This window comes from Pan paniscus, chromosome X (assembly GCF_029289425.2).
Source record: "Pan paniscus chromosome X, NHGRI_mPanPan1-v2.0_pri, whole genome shotgun sequence".
In the NCBI taxonomy this organism is placed as follows: Eukaryota; Metazoa; Chordata; class Mammalia; order Primates; family Hominidae; genus Pan; species Pan paniscus.
Window position 1 is genome coordinate 76,437,233 of NC_073272.2, and position 24,026 is coordinate 76,461,258.

The 24,026-nt window shown below is 38.3% G+C and overlaps 1 long non-coding RNA gene across 3 annotated transcripts in view; it reads right to left on the minus strand.

The window, feature by feature from the left end:
* The window catches only part of LOC134729800 (uncharacterized), a 351,153-nt gene that overhangs the window by 162,488 nt on the left and 164,639 nt on the right, over positions 1-24,026 (minus strand). The window contains exon 4 of one of the 3 annotated variants that reach the window (XR_010111245.1): positions 6,021-6,089. The exons of the other annotated variants lie outside the window; for them this stretch is intronic. This is a non-coding gene — a long non-coding RNA (uncharacterized LOC134729800). The remainder of the gene's footprint in view (positions 1-6,020; positions 6,090-24,026) is intronic. 3 annotated transcript variants of the gene reach the window in all.

Sequence of the window (24,026 nt, forward strand, 5' to 3'; positions counted from 1 at the left end):
TTCTGCCTATTTGTTATTGGTTTTCTATATGTCTTATATCTTTCTTGTTCCTTCATTTCCTCCATTACTGCCTCCCTTTGTATTTCATTGTAGAGTCCCATTTAATTCCTTTCTCATTTACTTTAGTGCATATTTTAGTTATTTTCTTAACAGTTGCCTTGGGGGTTACAATTATTTTTGTAGTATATATGTGTAATATATAACAAATAAATATACAATTAGATTTAAAACAATTATTTTTGTAGTATATATGTGTAATATATAACAAATAAATATACAATTAGATTTATAACAATATATTTTGAATTAATACCACCTTTGCTTTAATTGCATACAAAAACTCTGCTCCTATAGAGCTCCATTCCTCTTCTTGCAATGTTGTCATAAAAAGTTTTTACCATTTTTACATTGGTTATCCGTTAACATACATTGATAATTATTATTTTATGCATTTCTTTTTAAAACCATTATGTGCCTGAAATCCCAGCACTTAGGGAGGCTGAAGCAGGGGATCACTTGAGCTCAGGAGTTTGAGAAAAGCCTGAGTAACATAGTAACACCCCATCTCTACAATTTTTTAAAAATAGCTGGGCATGATGATGTATGTCCATAGCCCCAGCTACTTGTGAAGCTGAGGTAGGAGCATCTCTTGATGGGTGACAGAGTAAGGTTCTGTCTCAAAAAAATGTCATATGTGAGAAAAAGCAGCATTACAAACCAATAATGCAAATAATACTATATAATACAATAATACTTTTATGTTTACCTAGGTAGCTATAATAATTTTACCCAATTTCTTGTATGTCTTAAAGTTATTATCCAGTACCCTCTCATTTCAGCCAGAGGGACTCTCTTCAGCATTTCTTTTAGGGTGAGTGTACTACTGACAGATTCCATCAGCTTTTGTTTGTCTGGGATGTTTCAATTTCTTCTTCATTTTTTGAAGGAAAGTTTTGCTATAAATGAAATTCTTGGTTCACATGTTTTTGTTTTTCCTTCAGCACTATAATTATGCTATCCCATTTCCTTCTGTCCTCCATGGTTTTTCATGATATTGGTTGTTAATCTTATTGAGGATCCCTTTTATGTGGTAAGTTACTTCTCTCTTGCTGCTTTTAAGATTCAGTGTGTCAGCCAGGTGTGGGAGCTCATGCCTGTAATCCCAGCACTTTGGGAGGCTGAAGTAGATGAATCATTTGAGCCCAGGAGTTTGAGACCAGCCTGAGCAACATAGGGCGACCCTGTCTCTACCAAAAAAAAAATACAAAAATTAACTAGGCATGGCTGTGCATGCCTGTAGTCCCAGCTATTTGGGAGGCTGAAGTAGGAGGATAATCTGAGCCCAGAAAGGTGGAGGCTGCAGTTTGCCATGATTGCAGCTACTGCACTCCAGCCTGTGCAAGAGAGTGATACTCTGTCTCAAAAAAAATTCAATGTGTCTTAGTGTATGTATATTAGTTTGCTGCAAAAGTAATTGTGGTTTTAGGTCATGAACTTTAAATTACTACAACCAGGCCCAAACGCATCTTTACTAATGAAAATAGGAACCATTACAATCAACACATTTTTGCCAATGAGAAATAAGTTTGTTTATTCCTGTAAAAATCCATGCTTCAGGATTTGATCAACTCTTGGGAAGAATTTTCTGCATCCTACAGGTTATGGAAGCATTTTTCCCTGCCAAAAGCTGTCGAGATGCTTGAAGAAGTGGCAGTCAGTTGGCAAGAGGTCAGGTGAATATGGTGGATGAGGCAGAATTTTGTAGACTAATTTGTTCAACTTTTGAAAAGTTGGTTGTGTGACATGTGGTCAGGTGTTGTTGTGGAGAAATATTGGACCCTTTCTGTTGACCAATGCCAGCTGCAGGTGTTGCAGTTTTTGGTGCATCTCATTGAATTGCTGAGCATACTTTTCACACGTAATAGTTTTGCCAGAATTCAAGAAGCTATAGTAAATCAGACAGGCAGCATACCACCAAAGAGTGACCGTGACTTTTTTTGTGCAAGTTTGGCTTTGGGAAGTGGTTTGAAGCTTCTTCTCAGTCCAACCACTGAGCTGGTCATCACTGGTTGTTGTATAAAATCCACTTTTTGTCACACATCACAATCCGATTGAGAAATGGTTCATTGTTGTTGCATAGAATAAGACAAGACGACACTTTAAAAGGGCCATTTTTTGGATTTTCGCTCAGCTCATAAGGCACCTATTTACTGAGCTTTTTCACTATTCCTGTTTTCATCAAATGCCAAACTGCTGTAGAATGACCAACGTTGAGTTCTTCAGCAACTCGTCATGCAGTTGTAAGAGGATCAGCTTCGATAATTTTTCTCAGTTGGTCATTGTCAACTTCTGATGGACAGCCACTGAGCTCCTCAACTTCAGGTTTCTTGTCTCCTTGTAAAACTTCTTGAACCACCACTGTACTGTACATTTGTTAGACGTTCCTGGGCCAAATCCATTGATGATTTTGCAAGTTGTCTCTGCTGCTTTACGACCCCATTTTGAATCCAAATAATTAAATTACTCAAATTTGCTTTTTGTCTAACATCATTTACATTGTCTAAAATAAACATAAAATAAACAGCAAGTAATAAATTATTGGCAAAAAAAATAAAATGAGAAAAGCCCATTAAAATGATGTATAACATACCACATTTATTTAAGAATGTATTCAAATATCAAACAGCAAATTCCAACAATGCAAAAACCGCAATTACATTTGCACCAACCTAATATTTTTTAATGTATCCTTCTTGGGATTCATTGAGCTTCTTGGAATAGTAGATTCATTACTACTTTTTAAATTTGGGAAGGCTTTGGTCATTATTTCTTAAAACATTATTGCTTTCCCTTTCTCTTTCTCCTCTCCTGAAACTTCCATTGTGTGCTTTTTGGCACACTTGATGATGTTCCACCGGTCTTTTAAACTCTGTTCATTTTTCTTCATTCTTTTTTCTTTCTGCTCCTCAAATTGGATAATTTTCAGTAGTTCTATCTTCAAATTTGCTGTTTCTTTCTTTTGCATGGTCAGGTCTGCTGCTGAGCTTGTCTACTGATTTTTTTTCATTTCACTTATTGTACTTTTCAATTTCAGAACTTCTGTTCAGTTCCTTTTTATAATTTATATTTCTTTATTGATATTCTACATTTATTGAGACATCATTTTCCTGGTTTCTTTTAGCTCTTTGTGCGTATATAAAACAGGAGAGTTACTAATCTTTGTGGAAGAAATCCAGTGTGTCTGGACCTCCTCAGGGACATTTTAGTTAAAATGTTCTGTGCATAGGTTATACTTTCTTATTTTCATGACTCATAATTTTTGATAGCATCTCCACATTTTAAAGATTATAATATGGGAATTCTGAAAATTAGATATGTCCCTGCTTCGGGGTTTGTTTTTCTTGCTCACTGTGGGCTGTGGTTGTTTGTTTAGTGGCTTTTCTAAACTATTTTTGTAGTGTCCATATGGTCTCTGAAGTCTCTTTCCTTATACCTTGTGGTCAGCTAGTGTTTTTCTTTTTTTTATTTTCTTAACAGAGATTTCCTTGAGTGTATGTATTTAAAGAAAAAGAAAGAAAAAAAATCTCTCACGTATTGCAGATTCGCTTTGTGTTGGGGCACTCCTTCAACACTTAACCAAGCTGTTTGCAACTCTGCCTTATCCTTACCCTGCTGTTTGTGCTGAGCCTAGAGATCAGCCAAAGGTGGAAAGCTTAGAGTCTTCTTAAGCTGTATTGTGAGCTGTGTCCTGCCTTTGGTATATTTGTATCTTTCTAGCTTTCCAAATATATGTGCATTCTTTAGAATGCCCTAACTTCCCACAAAAACTCTCCCCAGCTTTTCCTTACAAGCTTTCAACATGTCTATTGATTATTTTGACAAAGGTAAGAACTCTATCCTTTGATAAAATTTGAGTTGGGCTTCTCTGAGTCCTCTTTCTGACTATTCCCTAACCTTAGGCTCTGTCCTTAGTCTAGTGTCTTTGCCTGCTTAGTTCACAGCAAAAATACTGCTGGATCAGTTTAGCAAAAATTCCTCACCCTTGATATGTTATCAAATTCATTATCCCTCATTCCCAATAACTTATCACTCTGACGTGGCTTCAGTAATAATCTTGTCAACTCAATATGGCCAAAATCTTCCTTACCCATAATGTCTCTTCTTAATAATATTCCATCCACTGATCTCCATCCTGCTTCTTGGCTATAAATCTCCACTTGTTGTATTTGGATTTGAGTTCAATCTCTCTCATCTACTACAATACCCCATTTTTGTGGTCCTCTTGAATAAAATATGCTTTACTGTGTTCAACAGGTATCATGAATTATTTTTCTTTAACAATGTCCACTAATGTTTTGCCAGAGGTGGCAGCAGGTTGTTCATTTGGCTTGCAATGCTTTTTAGAAATGTTCTCTGCATAGCCACGTTTCCTTATTGAGAAGGTTACTACATAGATGATGCAGAGATGAGTCCCTTGCATCAGTCCTTCAGATAGCCCCCAGGCGGGTCAAGACAGAAAAACAGAATTATTTTAGAATAAGATCTATTCTGCTTTCTCAGGAACCAGGAACAAGAAATTATACTGGAAATGCATATTGCTCACTCCAAGACTATAGCTTATCTGGGGAGGCATTAGGGTTAGGGCAATTAAAAATGCTGTAAAGCTTTTATCCCATTTATAAGTTGTCTTTTTCTTGATCCAGTTTTTCTTGGTTGCTGTTAAACTTTGATTATTTTCCTGAGCTCTTAAAAAGTTGGCTTTGACAGATTCTTGCTCAATTATTTTGCATTTCTTTTGAGGGATGGACCCTTGGTGTTACTTGTTTCACTATGTTTTCTTGTCCTGTAATATATGAACTCATTCTTATTCCTTCAGTGGCAGCTGGAGTAGCCATCTCTGAACCTGTTTTGCATCAGCCAATTCAGAAAACCATGAGAACCTTAGCCTGTGGCCTGGCTAGCATATTGAATGAGATGTCTCTAGTGAGTGTCAGCCCAATCCAAAACTATGTTTTGCTTCTCTTGGTAGAGAATCTTTAAAATCCATAGTCACATATTCCTTCTGGATATCTTCTAATATTCATTAGGAAATCCTGTAATTGTTTTCTGGAGTTCTATTTATTTTTACTCTGATTATTTATATTATTCTTTAGATATTTAGTATATATTTTTTGAGACAGAGTTTCACTCTTGTTGCCCAAGATGGAGTGCAATGGCACAATCTCAGCTCACTGCAACCTCTCCCTCCCTGGTTCAAGTGATTCACCTGCCTCAGCCTCCTGAGTATCTGGGATTATAGGCACATGCCACCACGCCCAGCTAATTTTGTATTTTTAGTAGAGATGGGGTTTCTCCATGTTGGTCAAACTGGTCTCGAACTCCTGATGTCAGGTGATCCACCTGCTTTGGCAATCCCAAAGTGCTGGGATTACAGGCATGAGCCACCACTTCTGGCCTTAGGTATTTAGTTTTAATTATATTTATATGTAAGCCAGAATTACAGTGGAGAACATCAGGGAGAGCTAATACTTTATACTGTGGTAAGAAAAAAAATACTACCAAGAGTCATACTACTCCAGGTACTCCTATGTACCTTTCTTTGTAATTGTCAGGTTACAAAAATCAGACATCAACTTTATCTTACTTAAGCAAAAAAATATAAATGTACAGAATTGGAGGTACCACAGAAGCTCTGGGACCTTAGCAATAGGAGTTGCTGAGTCTTCCTTCTAATACATTGCCATGAAAGTGATTCAGTTACCTACTTTTGGCCTCCCTATGTCTGAGTTCAAAATTACAACCTTACAAGAGACAGAATCTGATTGGCCCTTGTTTGAATTAAGTGTATCTATCTCTGAATCCATCAGTTATGCCTGGGAAGAATGGGAACAGGATTATATAATACTTGTTAAGTGGTAAAGACTATTTTATAGATAATAAATGTAGAGACATAGAGGTATTATAAATAATAATACATGTAAGATATATATTAAGAGGTTTGTTGTAAGGAATTGGCTTACATGACTGTGAGATCTGGCAAGTCAAATAAAACATCCAGAGCGCAGATAATCAGGAAGGATAGACGAAACCTGTTGGGCACAAGGTGAGGCTGTTATCCACAGGCAAAATTTATTTTTCTTCAGGGAATCTTCCACTCTTTTCTTAGGGCCTTCTAACTAAGTAGATAAGAGTCTTCCAGATTACCTAGGATAGCCTCCTTTACTTAAAGTTAACTGACTGTGGACTTTAATCACATATACAAAACACCTTTACAGCAGCAATTGGTGTTTGAATAATGGGGAACTGCAGCCCAGCCAACTTGACATATAAAAAATGACCATCACATTGAGTAAGGCCCATCTCTGTGGATTTGGGCTCAGCTTTGTAGATTAGAACAAAGTAGTAACCATAAAAGGAGACATTGCAGAGATCTGGGGAGATTAACGTATGGGTATCACTGAAATGTCTACTCAACAGCTCTAAGTTTCACATGTGTAGCAGTATAATGTATTAAGTCATTAATTTTCAGGGTTTTCCTTCTCGATGTATTTTGTCCTACTCCATTTCAAAAACAGGGTCAAACTCTTTGTGCTGTATTGCCTCAGAGGAGTTAGAACCAAAACCAGTGGATAACTACAGAATATTTCATTTTCCAATTAAAAAAAACTTCTCACCCAAGGTTAACACAGAAACTACAGAGCCACCAGATTTCAAGTGTAATAAGCAGACATAGATAATGTTGATTTTATTGATAACCCCATTATTTAAGCACCACATAAGGCTTTTATATACTTTTTCAGTATTTATTTATTTATTTTCTATAACCTCAGAAGTGAAATTTTCACATTATTCTATGACTTACGGGAGGCCCTCAAAAATGACTTGAATTTTATTGCATTTGGAATTTTTATTTCTTTAATTTTTAAATTTTATTTTAGATTCAAGGGTTACTTCTGCAGGTTTGTCACCTGGGTATATTGCAGAATGCTGAGGTTTGGGGTGCAGATGATCCCATCACCCCGTTACTCAGCATAGTGCCCAGTAGACAGTTTTTCAACCCTGGCTTTCCCTATCAGTCTCCCTTCTAGTAGTCCCAGTTTCTACTGTTGCCATTAATATGTTCATGAGTACCCAATATTTACTACCACTTATAATAGAGATCATGCAGTATTTGGTTTTCTGTTCGTGAGTTCATTTACTTAAAAAAAAAAGCCACCAACTCCATGCACCTTGCTCTAAAGGACATGATTTTATTCCTTTTAGGACTGAGTAGCACTACATGGTGCATATATAGATATATATGTGAGATGTGTGTGTGTATATATATATATAGATCTCTATATCTATCTATATATGGATCTCTATATCTATATATATAGATATATAGATATAGATCTCTCTCTCTCTCTCTCTCTCTCTCTATATATATATATATATATATATATATATATATATACATATTTCACATTTCTTTTTCCAATCCACCATTGATGGGCACCTAGGTTGATTCCATGTTTCTGCTGTTGTGACTAGCGCTGCAATGAACATACAAATGCATGTGTCTTTCTTTGGGAGAATGGTTTGTTTTCTTTTGGATATACACAAAGTAATGGGATTGTTGGGTCAAATGGCAGTTCAGTTTTAAGTTCCTTGAGAAATCTCCAAACTGCTTTCCACAGTGGATGAACTGATTTACATTTCCACCAAAAGAGTATAAGCATTACCTTTTCTCTGCAGTCTCACCAACATCTGTTGTTTCTTCATTTTTTAAATAATAATCATCCTGACTGGTGTGAAATGATATCTAATTGTGATTTTGATTTGCATTTCTCTGATGATTAATGATACAGAGCATTTTGTCATATGTTTATTGGCCAATTGTATGTCATTATTTATTATTATTATTATTGGTTCATCAATTGTTTAAGTATCTTATGGATTCTGGATATTACCCCTTTGTCTTAAGCATAGTTTGTGAATATTTTTTCCATTCTGTAGGTTGTCTGTTTATTCTTTTGATAGTTTCTTTTGCTGTACAAAATCTCTTTAGCTTAATCAGGTCTCACTTGTCAATTTTGTTTTTGTTGCAATTGCATTTGAGGATTTAAGTCATAAATTCTCTCCCAAGGCTGATGTCCAGAATGGTGTTTCCTAAGTTTTCTTCTAGGATTCTTATAGTTTGAGGTCACACATTTTAATCTTTAAACCATCTTGAGTTAGTTTTTGTATATGGTTAAAGTTAATGATCTGGTTTCATTGTTCTGCATGTGGCTACCTAGCACCATTTATTGAATAATGGGTCCTTTCATGATTACCTATATTGATCGACTTTGTCAAAGATCACATGAGTGGAAATGGTTGGCTTTATTTCTAGGTTCTGTATTCTGTTCCATTGGTCTATATGACTGTTTTTGTACCAGTACCATACTGGTTTGGTTACTATAGCCTTATAGTAGAGTTTGAAGTCAGGTAATATGATGCCCCCAGCTTTGTTCCTTTTGCTTAGGATTGCTTTGGCTATTCAGGCTATTTATTGGTTCCATATGAATTTTAAAATACTTTTTCTAGTTCTGTGAAGAATGTTAATGGTATTTTTGCAGGAATAACATTAATTCCGTACATTGCTTTGGGCAGTATGGCTAGTTCAATGATATTGATTCTTCCAATCCATGAGTATAGAATATTTTTCCATTTGTTTGTGTAATCTATGATTTCTTTTAGCAGTGTTTTTTAGTTCTCCTTGTAGAGATGTTTTACTTCCTTGGTAACATGTATTTTTATGTATTTTATTTTTTGTGGGACTGTAAATGGGATTGCATTCTGGATTTGGTTCTCAGCATGTACATTATGGGTGTATGCAAATGTTACTGATTTTTATGCCTAGATTTTGTTTCCTGAAACTTTGATGAAGTTATTTATAAGTTCTAGGAGCTTTTGGGCAGAGACTACGGGCTTTTCTAGGTATGGAATTACATTGTTCATGAAAAACAGTATTTTTATTCTTCTTTTCCTATTCAGATACATTTTATTTCTTTCTCTTGCCTGACTGCTCTGGTAGGACTTCCGGTACTATGCTAAATAGGAGTATTGAGAGTGGGCACCCTTGTCTTGTTCCAGTTGTCAAAGTAAGGCTTCCAATTTTTGCCGATTCAGTACAATGTTGGCTGTGGGTTTGTCATAAGTGATGCTTATTATTTTGAGGTACGTTCCTTTCATTCCTAGTTTGTTGAGGGTTTTTCCCATGAATGGATGTTGGATTTTATCAAAAGCTTTTTCCAAGCCTATTGAGATGATCATATAGTCTTTGTTTTTAATTCTGTTTATATGATGAATCCCATTTATTGATTTGTGTATTTTGAAACAATTTCCTTGTATCACTGCAATAAAGCCTACTTGAACATGGTGAATTAACTTTTTGATGTGCTCCTGGATATGGTTTGCTAGTATTTTGTTGAGGATTTTTGTGTCTATGTTCATCAGGAATAGTGGCCTAGTTTTTTTCCCCCTTTTATGTTTTTGCCAGGTATTGGTATTAGAGTAATGCTGGCTTTATAGAATAAGTCAAGAAGGAGACCCTCCTCCTTGATTTTTATGTATAGCTTAGGTAGACTTGGTGCCATCTCTTCTTTGTATGTCTGGCAGAATCCCACTCTGAAGTCACCTGGTCTGGAGTTTTTCATTGTTGTTGTTGTTGTTTGGTTGGTTGGTATGTTTTTTATTTTTATTTTTACTGATTCAGTTTTGGAACTCGATATTAGTCTGTTCAGGATGTCAATTTCTTCCTGATTCAATATTGGGAAACTTTGTTACCAGAAATTTATCAATTTCCTTTACATGTTCTAGTTTAGATACATAGAGGTGCCCATCATAGTTTCTAAGAATTTTCAGTATTTCTCTGGGATCAGTGGTAATATCACCTTTGTGATTTCTGATTGTGCTTATTTGGCTCTTTTCTTTCTCTGTCAATCTAGCTAGTAGTCTATTCATCTTGTTTATTCTTTCAAAAAACCAATTTTTGGTTTTGTTGACCCTTTGTATGGATTTTTGGGTCTCAATTTTGTTCAGTTCTGCTCTGATTTTAGTTATTTCTTTGTTTCTACCTGCTTTGGGGTTAATTTGTTATTGTTTTTGTAGTTCTTCTAAGTTTTATGTTAGATTGGTAATTTGAGGAGCCTTTCTGAGGTAGGTGTTTATCGCTATACACTTTTCTCTTAACACTGCTTTTGTTGTATCCCACAGATTTTGGAATGTTGTGTCTCCATTTTCATTAATTTCAAAGAATGTTCTAATTTCTACCTTAATTTTGTTGTTTTCCCAAAAGTCATTCAGGAGCAAGTTTTTAAAAATTCCATGTAATTCTGTAGTTTCCAAGATCCCCTTGATATTGATTTCTATTTTTATTCTACTGTGGTCTTAGAGTATGGTTGGTTTCATTTTGTTTTTTTGTTTTTTTTTTTTCAATTAATTGAGACCTACTTTGTTGCTGAGCATGTGGTTGATTTTGGAGTATGTTCAGTGTGTGAATGACATGAATATATATTTTGTGGTTGATGGGTGGAGTATTCTGCAGATATCTATTATGTCCAAGTGGCCAAGTGTTGAATTTAACTACAGAATTTATTTGTTAATTTTCTTCCTCAATGATCTCCCTAATGCTGTTAATGGGGGTGTTAAAGTCCCTCACTATTATTGTGTGGCTACCTAAGTCTTTCGTAGGTATAGAAGTACTTGGTTTATAAAACTGTGTGCTCCAAAGTTGGGTAGAGATATATTAAAATAGATAAAACTTCTTAGAGAATTGAATCTGTTACCATTATTTAATGCCCTTCTTTGTTCTTTTTTACTGTTGTTGGTTTAAAGCCTGTTTTATCTCATATAAGAATAACACTCCTGTGCTTATTTGTTTTCTGTTTGGCTGGTAAATCCTTCTCCAACCTTTTACTTTGAGCCTATGGTTGTTGGTAAGTGAGATGGGTCTCCTGAAGACAGCAGATAATTGGGTCACTTTTTAATGCAGTTTGCCACTCTGCGCCATTTACATGGGACATTTAGACTGTTTACATTCAAGGTTAATATTCATATGTGATGCTTTGATTTTATCATAAAGTGGTTAGTTAGTTCCTTTGTAGTTTCTATTGTATAGTTGCTTTATAGAATCTGTGAGCTATGTACTTAAATATGTTTTTGTCATAGCAGGTATTGCTCTTTTATTTGCATGTTTAGAACTCCCTTAAGAATCTCCTGTATGGCTGGTTTAGTGTAATAAATTATTTTAGCAGTAGCTTGTCTGGAAAATATTTTATTTCTCCTTCACTTATGAAGCTTAGTTTGGCAGGTTATAAAATTCCTGGTTTATTTTTTTCTAATAATACTAAAAGTAGGCCCCCAAATGTCTTCTGGCTTGTAAGGTTTCTGCTGAGAAGTTCACTGTTAGCCTGATGATGTTCCCTTTGTATGTGATCTGACCTTTTTCTCTAGCTGCCTTTCAGATTTTTCTTTTCTTTAGCATTGATCTTGGACAGTCTGGTGACTATATAGCTTGGTGATGTTCATTTTGTGTAGTATCTTGCAGGTGTTCTCCACCAGACGTTTTGTATCTGGATATCTATCTCTAGCAAGATTGAGAAATTTTTCTTAAATTGTTTCCTCAAACATGTTTTCCAGGTTGTTTACTTTTTCTCTATCACTCTCAGGAGAGCCAATAATTTGTATCTTTGGTCATTTTACATAATCACATGTTTATCAAAAGCTTTGTTGATTTTTAAAATTTCTTTTTTCAAGAATGAGATTATGCCCTTTGCAGGAACATGGATGGAGCCCGGGTAATTATTCTTAACAAACAAATGCAGAAACATGAAACCAAATACCACATGTTCTCACTTATAAGTGAAAGCTACATGATGAGAATGCATGGACACATAGAGGAAAACAACACACACTGTGGCCTATCAAAGGGTGGAATCAGGAAAAAATCTAATGAGTACTAAACTTAATATCTGGATGATGAAATAATCTGTACAACAAACACATATGACACAAATTTACCTATATAACAAACCCACACAACATGTACCCCTGAACTTAAAATAAAAGTTAAATTTAAATGATAAAAGGAAAGCCTTTTTTTCTTTATTTCCATCTGACTTGGTTAGTCCAGAAGACTGTTCTTCAAACTGTATTATTCTTTCTTCTGCTTCATTCAGGCAAATGATAAAGCTTTCCAATGTATTTTTGAAATTTCCTAAATGAGTGCTTCAATTCCAGAAGCACTGGTTTACTTCTTTTAAAGATATTGATCTCTTCTTTATTTCCTGTATTGCTTTAGAAGTTTTTTTGTGTGTTGATTTTCAACTATGTCTAGAATCTCTTTGAGTTTCCTTGCCATCTGTATTAGCACATTTTTGCACTGCCATAAAGAAATACCCGAGATTGGGTAATTTATAAAGAAAAGAGGTTTAACGGGCCCATAATTCTGCAGGCTGCACATAAAGGATGGCTAGGGAGGCCTCAGAAACATACAATCATTGCAGAAGGTAAGGGAAAAGCAGGCACATCTTCACATGGCCAGCCAGGAGAAACAGAAGGGAGCAAGGTACTACACATATTTAAAACAACCAAATATTATGAGAACTCACTCACTGTTAGGAGAACAGCACTCAGGGTGATAGTGTTAAACCATTAGAAACCAACCCCATTGTATTAGTCCATTTTCACATTGCTATAAAGAGATACAAAAGACTGGGTGTATTAGTCCATTCTGATGCTGCTAATAAAGACATACCTGAAACTCAGTAATATATATAAAAAAAGAGATCTAATTGACTCACAGTTCAGCATGGCTGGAGAGGCCTCAGGAAACTTAAAATCATAAGGAAAGGGGAAACAAACACATCCTTTTTCACATGGCGGTAGCAAAAGAATTGCTAAGCAAAAGGGGAAAAAGCCTTTTATAAAACCATCAGATCTCGTGAGAACTCACTCACTATCATGAGAACAGAATGAGGGTGGCCACCCCAATGATTAAATTATGTCCCACCGGGTCCCCTTTATGACATGTGGGGATTATCAGGACTACAATTTAGGATGAAACTGGGTTGGGGACACAAAGCTTAACCGTATAATTCTGCTCCTTGCCCCTCTCAATCTCATGTCTTCAATTTCAAAACCAATCATGCCTTCCCAATAGTCCCCCAAAGTCTTAACTCATTTCAGCATTAACTCAAAAATCTAAATCCAAAGTCTCATCTGAGACAAGACAAGACCCTTTCATCTAGGAGCCTGTAAAATCAAAAGCAAGTTAGTTACTTCCAAGACACAATGGGGGTACAGGCATTGAATAAATGCTCCTATTTCAAAAGAAAGAAATTTGCCAGAACAAAGGAGCTACAGTCCCCATGCAAGTCGGAAATCCAGTGAGGCAGTCATTAAATCTTAAAGCTCTGAAATCATCTCCTTTGACTCCATGTCTCACACCTAGGGCACGCCGATGCAAGAAGTGAAGTGCCACAGTTTAAGCAGCTCCACCCCTGTGGCTTTGCAGGGTACAGCTCCCATCCCAGCTGCTTTAACAGCCTGTCATTATCTGTGGCTTTTACACGTGCATGGTGAAAGCTGCCAGTGAATCTACCATTCTGAGGTATGGAGGACAGTGGCCCTCTTCTCACAGCTCCACTAGGCAGTGCCCCAGTGGAGACTCTGTTTGGGGGCTCCAAACTTTTCTTCCATATTGCCCTAGCAGAGGTTCTTCATGAGGGCTCCACTCCTGCAGCAAACTTCTGTACAGACATTCAGGCATTCCTTTGCATCCTCTGAAATCTATGCAGAGTTCCCCAAACCTCAATTCTTGATTTCTGTGCAACCACAGGACCAACATCACATGTAAGCTGCCAAGGCTTGGGGCTTGAACCCTCTGAAGCAAAGGCCTGAGCTGTACATTGGCCCTTATAGACATGGCTGGAGCCGAAGCAACTGGTACACAGTGCACCAGGTCATGAGGCTACATAGAGAAGGGGTGCCCTGGGCCCAGTCTGCAAAATGATTTTTTTCCTCCTAGGCCTCTAGGCCTGTGATTGGAGAGGCTGCTCTGAAGGTCTCTGACATACCCTAGAGATATTTTCCTCATTGTCTTGGTGATTAACATTCAGCTTCTTGTTAATTATGCACATTTCTGCAACAGACTTGAATTTATTTCAAAAAAATGGGTTTTTTCTTGTCTATTGTATCATCAGGTTGCAAATTTTTCAAACTTTTATGCTCTGCTTTCACTTGAATGCTTTGCTGCTTAGATATTTCTTCCACCAGATACCCTAAATCATCTTTCTCAAGTTCAAAGTTCCACAGATCTCTAGGGCAGGGGAAAAATGCTGCCAGTCTCTCTGCTAAAGGATAACAAGAGTCACCTTTGCTCCAGTTTCCAACAAGTTTCTCATCTCCATCTGCGACTACCTCAGCCTGGACTTTATTGTCCATATCACTATCAGCATTTTGGTTAAAGCTATTCAACAAGTCTCTAATAAGTTCCAAACTTTCCCACATCTTCCTGTCTTCTGAGCCCTCTAATTCTCTAGGAAGTTCCAAACTTTCCCACCTTTTCCTGTCTTCTTGTGAGCCCTTCAAACAGTTCCAACCTTTGCCTGTTACCCAGTTCCAAAGTCATTTCCACATTTTGGGTGTCCTTATAGCAGCGCCCCACTGTCTGTGGTAACAATTTACTGTATTAGTCCATTCTGATTCTGCTAATAAAAGGCATACCCGAGACTGGTTAATTTATAAAGAAAAGAGGTGTAATGGACTCAAGTTCAGCATAGCTTGGGAGGCCTCAGGAAACTTATAATCATGGAGGAAGGGGAAACAAACACGTCCTTCTTCACTTGGCAGCAGCAAAAACAAGTGCCAAGCAAAGGGAGAAAGCCCCTTATAAAACCATCAGCTTTCATGAAAACTCACTCACTGTCATGATAACCCATGATGATTAAATTACTTCCCACCAGCCCCACCTCATGACATGTGGGTAATATGGGAACTACAATTCAAAATGAGATTTCGGGGGGACACAGCCAAACCATATCACTGGGTAATTTATTTTAGAAAAGGTTTAATTGCTTCACGGTTCTGCACGGCTGGGAAGGCCTCAGGAAACTTACAATCATGGCAGAAGGAGAAGAGGCATGTATTGCATGGCAAAAGGTGAGAGAGAGTATGTGTGAATAGATGGAACTGTCAACTCTTATAAAACCATCAGATCTTGTGAGAACTCACTCACTATCATGAGAACAACATGAGGGAAATTACCTCTATGATCCAATCACCTTTCACCATGCCTCACCAACAACAGTGAGGATTACAGTTGAAAATGAGATTCAGGTAGAGACACACATCCAAACCATATCATTCCACCCTGGGCCCCTCCAAAATCTCATGTTCTTCTCACATTGAAAAATAAAATCATGAGTTAAATAGAAGATGGCTGAGTGGGATCAGCTCTGGTCTACAGCTCCCAGTGTGAGCGACGCAGAGGACGAATGATTTCTGCATTTCCATCTGAGGTACCAGGTTCATCTCACTGGGGAGTGCCAGACAGTGGGCGCAGGTCAGTGGGTGCAGACACCGTGCTCGAGCAGAAGCAGGGTGAGGCATTGCCTCACTCGGGAAGCCCAAGGGGTCAGGGAGTTCCCTTTCCTAGTCAAAGAAAGGGGTGACAGATGGCACCTGGAAAATCGGATCACTTCCACCCGAATACTGCACTTTTCCAACGAGCTTAAAGAACAGCGCACCAGGAGATTGTGTCCCGCACCTGGCTCGGAGGGTCCTGCGCCCACGGAGTCTCTCTGATTGCTAGCACAGCAGTCTGAGATCAGGCTGCAAGGCCGCAGCGAGGCTGGGGGAGGGGCGCCCGCCATTGCCCAGGCTTGCTTAGGTAAACTAAGCAGCACAGACGCTTGAACAGGGTGGAGCCCACCACAGCTCAAGGAGGCCTGCCTGCCTCTGTAGGCTCCACCTCTGGGGGCAGGGCACAGACAAACAAAAAGACAGCAGTAACCTCTGCAGACTTAAATGTCCCGGTCTGACAGCTTTGAAGAGAGCAGTGGTTCTCCCAGCACGCAGCTGGAGATCTGAGAATGGGCAGACAGCCTCCTCAAGTGGGTCCCTGACCCCTGACACCTGAGCAGCCTAACTGGGAGGCACCCCCCAGCAGGGGCAGACTGACACCTCACACGGCCCGGTACTCCAACAGACCTGCAACTGAGGGTCCTGTCTGTTAGAAGGAAAACTAACAAACAGAAAGGACATCCACACCCAAAACCCATCTGTACATCACCATCATCAAAGACCAAAAGTAGATAAAACCACAACGATAGGGAAAAAACAGAGCAGAAAAACTGGAAAGTCTAAAAAACAGAGCGCCTCTCCCCGTCCAAAGGAACGCAGTTCCTCACCAGCAATGGAACAAAGCTGGACAGAGAATGACTTTGACGAGCTGAGAGAAGAAGGCTTCAGACGATCAAATTACTCCGAGCTACAGGAGGAAATTCAAACCAAAGGCAAAAAGTTGAAAACTTTGAAAACAGTTTAGAAGAATGTATAACTAGAATAACCAATACAGAGAAGTGCTTAAAGGAGCTGATGGAGCTGAAAACCAAGGCTCTAGAACTACGTGAAGAATGCAGAAGCCTCAGGAGCCAATGCAAACAACTGGAAGAAAGGGTATCAATGATGGAAGATGAAGTGAATGAAATGAAGCGAGAAGGGAAGTTTAGAGAAAAAAGAATAAAAAGAAACGAGCAAAGCCTCCAAGAAATATGGGACTATGTGAAAAGACCAAATCTACGTCTGATTGGTGTACCAGAAAGTGACGGGGAGAATGGAAACAAGTTGGAAAACACTCTGCAGGATATTATCCAGGAGAACTTCCCCAATCTAGCAAGGCAGGTCAACATTCAGATTCAGGAAATACAGAGAATACCACAAAGATACTCCTTGAGAAGAGCAACTCCAAGACATATAATTGTCAGATTCACCAAAGTTGAAATGAAGGAAAAAATGTTAAGGGCAGGCAGAGAGAAAGGTCGGGTTACCCACAAAGGGAAGCCCATGAGACTAACAGCGGATCTCTCAGCAGAAACTCTACAAGCCAGAAGAGAGTGGGGGCCAATATTCAACATTCTTAAAGAAAGGAATTTTCAACCCAGAATTTCATATCCAGCCAAACTAAGCTTCATAAGTGAAGGAGAAATAAAATACTTTACAGACAAGCAAATGCTGAGAGATTTTGTCACCACCAGGCCTGCCCTAAAAGAGCTCCTGAAGGAAGTGCTAACCATGGAAAGGAACAACCAATACCAGCCGCTGCAAAATCATGCCAAAATGTAAAGACCATCGAGACTAGGAATAAACTGCATGAACTAACGAGCAAAATAACCAGCTAACATCATAATGACAGCATCAAATTCGCACATAACAATATTAACTTTAAATGTAAATGGAGTAAATGCTCCAATTAAAAGACACAGACTGGCAAATTAGATAAAGAGTCAAGACCCATCAGTGTGCTGTATTCAGGAAACCCATCTCACGTGCAGAGACACATATAGGCTCAAAATAAAAGGATGGAGGAAGATCTACCAAGCAAATGGAAAACAAAAAAAGGCAGGGGTTGCAATCCTAGTCTCTGATTAAACAGACTTTAAACCAACAAAGATCAAAAGAGACAAAGAAGGCCATTACATAATGATAAAGGGATCAATTCAACAAGAAGAGCTAACTATCCTAAATATATATGCACCCAATACAGGAGCACCGAGATTCATAAAGCAAGTTCTGAGCAACCTACAAAGAGACTTAGACTCCCACACATTAATAATGGGAGACTTTAACACCCCAATGCCAACATTAGACAGATCAACGAGACAGAAAGTCAACAAGGATACCCAGGAATTGAACTCAGCTCTGCACCAAGAGGACCTAATAGACATCTACAGAACTCTCCACCCCAAATCAAGAGAATATACATTTTTTTCAGCACCACACCACACCTATACCAAAGTTGACCACATAGTTGGAAGTAAAGCTCTCCTCAGCAAATGTAAAAAACAGAAATCATAACAAACTATCTCTCGGACCACAGTGCAACCAAACTAGAACTCAGGATTAAGAATCTCAGTCAAAACCGCTCAACTACATGAAAACTGAACAACCTGCTACTGAATGACTACTGGGTACATGTTGCGGGAAGTCAGGGACCCCAAACGGAGGGACCGGCTGAAGCCATGGCAGAAGAACGTAGATTGTGAAGATTTTATCGACATTTATTAGTTCCCCAAATTAATACTTTTGTAATTTCTTATGCCTGTCTTCACTGCAATCTCTAAACATAAATTGTAAAGATTACATGTACACTTATCACTTCCCTAATCAATATCCTTGTGATTTCCTATGCCTGTCTTTATTTTAATCTCTTAATCCTGTCAGCCGAGAAGGATGTATATCGTCTCAGGACCCTGTAATAATTGCGTTAACTACACAAATAGTACAGCATGTGTGTTTGAGCAATATGAAATATGGGCACCCTGAAAAAAGAACAGGATAACACCAATTGTTCAGGGAATAAGAGAGATAACCTTAAACTCTGACTGCCGGTGAGCTGGGCAGAACAGAGCCATATTTTTCTTCTTTCAAAAGCAAATGGGAGAAATATCACTGAATTCCTTTTTGCAGCATAGAACGTCCCTGAGAAAGAGAATGAGCACCTAGGGGTAGGTCTCTGAACTGGACCCCCCGGGGTGTACCTGTCTCTTATAGTCGAGATTGCAGAGATGAAATAAACTCCAGTCTCCCATAGCGCTCCCAGGCTTATTAGGGGGAGGAAATTCCCACCTAATAAACTTTGGTCAGACCAGTTGTTCTCAAAACCCTGTTTCCTGATAAGATGTTATAAATGACAATGGTGACAAAACTTCATAAGCAATTTTAATTTCACTTTGGTCCTGTGGTCCTGTGATCTCGCCCTGTCTCCACTTGCCTTGTGATATTCTATTACACAGTTAAATACTTGATATCTGTCACCCACACCTATTCATATACTCCCTCCCCTTTTGAAACTCCCTAATAATAACTTACTGGTTTTTGTGGCTTGTGGGGCATCACGGATCCTACCAAAGTGTGATGTCTCCCCTGGACAACCAGCTTTAAAATTTCTCTCTTTTGTACTCTGTCCTTTTATTTCTCAAGCCAGTCGACGCTTAGGAAAACAGAAAAGAACCTACGTGATTATCAGGGCAGGTCCCGCGATAGGTACACGACGAAAGGAAGGCAGAAATAAAGATGTTCTTTGAAACCAATGAGAAAAAAGACACAACATACCAGAATCTCTGGGACACATTCAAAGCAGTGTGTAGAGGGAAATTTGTAGCACTAAATGCCCACAAGAGAAAGCAGGAAAGATCCAAAATTGACACCCTAACATCACAATTAAAAGAACTAGAGAAGCAACAGCAAAAAAATTCAAAAGCTACCAGAAGGCAAGAAATAACTAAAATCAGAGCAGAACTGAAGGAAATAGAGACACAAAAAGCCCTTCAAAAAAATTAATGAATCCAGGAGCTGGTTTTTTGAAAGGATCAACAAAATTGATAGACCGCTAGCAAGACTAATAAAGAAAAAAAGAGAGAAGAATCAAATAGATGTAATAAAAAATGATAACGGGGATATCACCATGATCCCACAGAAATACAAACTACCATCAGAGAATACTACAAACACCTCTATGCAAATAAACTAGAAAACCTAGAAGAAATGTATAAATTCCTCGACATACAGACTCTCCCAAGACTAAACCGGGAAGAAGTTGAATCTCTGAATAGACCAATAACAGGATCTGAAATTGTGGCAATAATCAATAGCTTACCAACCAAAAAGAGTCCAGGACCAGATGGATTCACAGCCGAATTCTACCAGAGGTACAAGGAGGAACTGGTACCATTCCTTCTGAAACTATTCCAATCAATAGAAAAAGAGGGAATCCTCCCTAACTCATTTTTTGAGGACAGCATCATCATGGTACCAAAGCCGGGCAGAGACACAGCAAAAAAAGAGAATTTTAGACCAATATCCTTGATGAACATTGATGCAAAAATCCTCAATAAAATACTGGCAAACTGAATCCAGCAGCACATCAAAAAGCTTATCCATCATGATCAAGTGGGCTTCATCCCTGGGATGCAAGGCTGGCTCAATATACGCAAATCAATAAATGTAATCCAGCATATAAACAGAACCAAAGACAAAAACCACATGACTATCTCAATAGATGCAGAAAAGGCCTTTCAAAAAATTCAACAACACTTCATGCTAAAAACTCTCAATAAATTAGGTATTGATTGGACGTATCTCAAAATAATAACAGCTATCTATGACAAACCCACAGCCAATATCATACTGAATGGGCAAAAACTGGAAGCATTCCTTTTGAAAACTGGCACAAGACAGGGATGCCTTCTCTCACCACTCCTATTCAACATAGTGTTGGAAGTTCTGGTCAGGCCAATTAGGCAGGAGAAGGAAATAAAGGGTATTCAATTATGAAAAGAGGAAGTCAAATTGTCCCTGTTTGCAGACGACATGCTTGTATATCTAGAAAACCCCATTGTCTCAGCCCAAAATCTCCTTAAGCTGATAAGCAATTTCAGCAAAGTCTCAGGATACAAAATCAATGTACAAAAATCACAAGCATTCTTATACACCAACAACAGACAAACAGAGAGCCAAATCATGAGTGAACTCCCATTCACAATTGCTTCAAAGAGAATAAAATACCTAGGTATCCAACTTACAAGGGATGTGAAGGACCTCTTCAAGGAGAACTACACATCACTGCTCAAGGAAATAAAAGAGGATACAAACAAATGGAAGAACATTCCATGCTCATGGGTAGGAAGAATCAATATCGTGAAAATGGCCATACTGCCCAAGGTAATTTATAGATTCAATGCCATCCCTATCAAGCTACCAGTGACTTGCTTCCCAGAATTGGAAAAAACTACTTTAAAGTTCATATGGAACCAAAAAAGAGCCTGCATCGCCAAGTCAATCTTAAGCCAAAAGAACAAAGCCGGAAGCATCACACTACCTGACTTCAAACTATATTACAAGGCTACAGTAACCAAAACAGCATGGTACTGGTACCAAACCAGAGATATAGAACAATGGAACAGAACAGAGCCCTCAGAAATAATGCTGCATATCTACAACTATCTGATCTTTGACAAACCTGAGAAAAACAAGCAATGGGGAAAGGATTCCCTATTTAATAAATGGTGCTGGGAAAACTGGTTAGCCAGATGTAGAAAGCTCAAACTGGATCCCTTCCTTACACCTTATACAAAAATTAATTCAAGATGGATTAAAGACTTAAACGTTAGACCTAAAACCATAAAAACCCTAGAAGAAAACCTAGGCATTACCATTCAGGACGTAGGCATGGGCAAGGACTTCATGTCTAAAACACCAAAAGCAATGGCAACAAAAGCCAAAATTGACAAATGGGATCTAATTAAACTAAAGAGCTTCTGGACAGCAAGAGAAACTACCATCAGAGTGAACAGGCAACCTACAAAATGGGAGAAAATTTTCACAACCTACTCATCTGACAAAGGGCTAATATCCAGAATCTGCAATGAACTCAAACAAATTTACAAGAAAAAAACAAACAACCCCATCAAAAAGTGGGCGAAGGACATGAACAGACGCTTCTCTAAAGAAGACATTTATGCAGCCAAAAAACACATGAAAAAATGCTCGTCATCACTGGCCATCAGAGAAATGCAAATCAAAACCACAATGAGATACCATCTCACACCAGTTAGAATGGCAATCATTAAAAAGTCAGGAAACAACAAGTGCTGGAGAGGATGTGGAGAAATAGGAACACTTTTACACTGTTGGTGGGACTGTAAACTAGTTCAACCACTGTGGAAGTCAGTGTGGTGATTCCTCAGGGATATGGAACTAGAAATACCATTTGACCCAGGCATCCCATTACTGGGTATATACCCAAAGGACTATAAATCATGCTGCTTTAAGGACACATGCACATGTATGTTTATTGTGGCATTATTCACAATAGCAAAGACTTGGAACTAACCCAAATGTCCAACAATGATAGACTGGATTAAGAAAATGTGGCACATATACACCATGGAATACTATGCAGCCATAAAAAATGATGAGTTCATCTCCTTTTCAGGGACGTGCATGAAATTGGAAATCATCATTCTCAGTAAACTATTGCAAGAACAAAAAACCAAACACCACATATTCTCACTCATAGATGGGAATTGAACAATGAGAACACATGGACACAGGAAGGGGAACATCACACTCTGGGGACTGTTGTGGGGTGGGGAGAGGGGGGAGGGATAGCATTGGGAGAGATACCTAATTGTAGATGACGAGTTAGTGGGTGCAGCACACCAACATGGCACATGTATACATTTGTAACTAACCTGCACATTGTGCACATGTATCCTAAAACTTCAAGTATAATAATAATAAAAAAAGGAAAAAAAAAGGAAGAAAACAAGGCTACAGTAACCAAAACAGCATGGTACTGGTACCAAACCAGAGATATAAATCAATGGAACAGAACAGAGCCCTCAGAAATAACGCCACATATCTACAACTATCTGATCTTTGACAAACCTGAGAAAAACAAGAAATGGGGAATTCCCTATTTAATAAATGGTGCTGGGAAAACTGGCTAGCCATATGTAGAAAGCTGAAACTGGATCCCTTTCTTACACCTTATACAAAAATCAATTCAAGATGGATTAAAGACTTAAATGTTAGACCTAAAACCATAAAAACCCTAGAAGAAAACCTAGGCATTACCATTCAGGACATAGGCATGGGCAAGGACTTCATGTCTAAAACACCAAAAGCAATGGCAACAAAAGCCAAAATTGACAAATGGGATCTAATTCAACTAAAGAGCTTCTGGACAGCAAGAGAAACTACCATCAGAGTGAACAGGCAACCTACAAAACGGGAGAAAATTTTCGCAACCTACTCATCTGACAAAGGGCTAATATCCAGAATCTGCAATGAACTCAAACAAATTTACAAGAAAAAAACAAACAACCCCATCAAAAAGTGGGTGAAGAACATGAACAGATACTTCTCAAAAGAAGACATTTATGCAGCCAAAAAACACATGAAAAAATGCTCACCATCAGTGGCCATCAGAGAAATGCAAATCAAAACCACAATGAGATACCATCTCACACCAGTTAGAATGGCAATCATTAAAAAGTCAGGAAACAATAGGTGCTGGAGAGGATGTGGAGAAATAGGAACACTTTTACACTGTTGGTGGGACTGTAAACTAGTTCAACCATTGTAGAAGTCAGTGTGGCGATTCCTCAGGGATCTAGAACTAGAAATACCATTTGACCCAGCCATCCCATTACTGGGTATATACCCAAAGGACTATAAATCATGCTGCTATAAAGACACATGCACACGTATGTTTATTGTGGCATTATTCACAATAGCAAAGACTTGGAACTAACCCAAATGTCCAACAATGGTAGACTGGATTAAGAAAATGTGGCACATATACACCATGGAATACTATGCAGCTATAAAAATTGATGATTTCACGGCCTTTGTAGGGACATGGATGAAATTGGAAATCATCATTCTCAGTAAACTATCGCAAGAACAAAAAACCAAATACTGCATATTCTCACTCATAGGTGGGAATTGAACAATGAGAACACATGGACACAGGAAGGGGAAAATCACACTCTGGGGACTGTTGTGGGGTGGGGGAAGGGGGGAGGGATAGCATTGGGAGGTATACCTAATGCTAGATGACGAGTTAGTGGGTGCAGCGCACCAGCATGGCACATGTATACATATGTAACTAACCTGCACATTGTGCACATGTACCCTAAAACTTAAAGTATAATAACAATAAATTAAAAAAAATTAATTAAAAAAAAGAAAAATACAATCATGCCTTCCCCAAA